At 43.0% G+C, this 2,184-nt stretch overlaps 1 long non-coding RNA gene across 1 annotated transcript in view; it reads right to left on the bottom strand.

Moving 5' to 3' along the window:
• LOC108784221 overlaps positions 1-1,803 on the bottom strand; it is a 24,357-nt gene extending 22,554 nt beyond the window's left edge. The window contains exon 1 of the long non-coding RNA XR_001941055.1: positions 1,793-1,803. This is a non-coding gene — a long non-coding RNA (uncharacterized LOC108784221). The remainder of the gene's footprint in view (positions 1-1,792) is intronic.
• Between the last annotated feature and the right edge of the window lie 381 nt (positions 1,804-2,184).

The following is a 2,184-nucleotide window of genomic DNA, read 5'->3' as shown; positions in this document are numbered from 1 at the left end:
GTTTTTTTTTTTTGTTTTTTTTTTACGGCAGCAGAACCGCCGGCCAATAGAAAACTGTTGGGCGAAGCTAGCTGCATTGCTAGCTCCGCACAATCGTTTTCTATTTTTCTACTTTTTAAACTATGTTTCTGTTCTGCTCGGTACCACAGAGGGAGCGAGCAGAACAGACGAGCCGAATGATGCTCAGCGGCCTTCGGCTATTCACTCACTGATGTTCGGCATATATAAGAATAGACCCAACAGCAGCGAGTAGCCTGCCGGAGGTTCAGCTTAGCTGATCCAGATGTTGGATAGGCTGAGTCGAACTCCTTTTGCACTTCGGGTCGGCCGAACATGCTGGGCATGTTCAGCCGACCCGAAGCCACCCGCTGTACGGCTGAAATCAACCGTACCAGCCTGAAGTGAATAGCCGAACAGCGTTCGGCTCACTTCGCTTCAGGTTGGTCATTCACTCGGCTGCCTACGGCAGCTTAGTGAATAGACCCCTGTGTTTTTTTCCAGCTGCAATTGTTTCAGCATGGGATGCATGTTCTCATGAGGTTAAATGACCAAAGGGGTCATTCACTAAAGAGCCAAAAGAATCCAGCTGTAGCTTTGGCTGATCCTTTGGCTCGCTTCAGCTGCCTGGGACCTGCTAGAAGACTCAGGAAAGACAGGAAACAGTTGGGCAGAGCTAGCTCTCACCACTAGCTCCACCCAATTGTTTTTCTTTTTATTTCTTCAAAATATAATTTTTTTAATGTTCCTATTTTTTGATCATTTTTTAAATAATTTTTCAACTTTGTTTTTTCACTTCTTCTCTATTCTGCTTGGTACCTCGGAGGTACCGAGCAGAACGGTCAAGCCGAATGCCACTCGGCGGCATTCGGCTATTAACTCACTGCCGTTCGGCCCCTATGAGAATGTTAGGCTGATCGAAGACAGCCGATATATGGGCGATGTACAAGACTGAAGTGAATAGCCGAACATTTGGCTCTGTTTACTTCGGCTGGGTTATTCACTTGGCTGCCTTTGGCAGCTTTGTGAATAACTGGCCCGAAGACTCCTGATCCTTATGGCATTTTTAAGTATTAGTTTACTCTGATATTTGATTTAGACTTTGTGCACATAAAGAGCACACAGAGCAAAAACATTTCAATTTTAAAAATGTAGGGGTTGGTGAGAACAACTTGTCAGGGGTTTACAAAACTACATATATTGGAACCGGACTTTTCTATCAGCTGGAAAATTTGTGTCAGAATCATCTATAATATTTACAACATTAAATATACTGCATATTATGAGTAAATGCTCAAACAACAGCAAACCTTTTTTCCTGCTGTGGGTCAATTCATTGGAAGTGAGAGCAAATTGCTTAAAGATGGACACTTACATAAAACACAATTGGGAACAATGATCAATTCTGATAAATGCTATAAAGTAGCACTTTGCCACAATCAACACTTGACTCTGACTACTTTCTAATTATGCATCTGTTTGGAGTGAGGAAAAAATATGCAGCAAGCCATCCAGATTCCCATCGTCTCAATGCCAGCTTGGCAAAACTGTTGGCTCTGCAGCTGCTCCAGTTCCAGCCAGTGGAGTCTGCCCCCTTCCATGGATATGCAGCCCAGCAGAGTAACACAGTGGCAGGTACCCAGTCATAAATATTTTAATTTTTTTGCAAAATTCCATTCCTGCCCTCCACCAGCAGGTGGAAGGAAATGTGTCTTTGTTGCTGAATCACACGGTCAGTGGCAGGGTCTACATAACCACAGACATATGGTCCAGCAAGCATTGGCAGAGACATTACATCTTATTAGATATGTGCAATTCGGTTCGTTCCGGACGGATTTTCAGAGATTCGGATGCATTCGAATTCAGAATTCCAGCTAAGACGAATGCAAACAAATCCGAAATTCCCGATTTCCCGAAATTCGTTATTGGACGAATTTTGTTGCAGCAAAATGACATTAGGAAAAAAAAATGACAACATTTTCCCTCTACCACAATTCTTTGGTTAAAAGCTCAGAGGCAATAGGAGTAGTGGTCAGAGTCCTGGTTTGCCATTGTTAAGGTTGCAGGTTCTAATCCAGGGCAGGGAGAGTAATGGATAAAGATTTTTTTTCTCTTTTTGTTTCAAAACTAAACTAAACAAATGTTTTGCTGGTGCACATGTCTACATCTTATTCACAGCCCACAGGG

This window comes from Nanorana parkeri, unplaced genomic scaffold, assembly GCF_000935625.1.
Source record: "Nanorana parkeri isolate BGI_ZX_2015 unplaced genomic scaffold, ASM93562v1 scaffold103, whole genome shotgun sequence".
NCBI classification, from domain to species: Eukaryota; Metazoa; Chordata; class Amphibia; order Anura; family Dicroglossidae; genus Nanorana; species Nanorana parkeri.
Note: the sequence above shows the minus strand (reverse complement) of the source record. Positions and strands in the feature narration are given on the sequence as shown.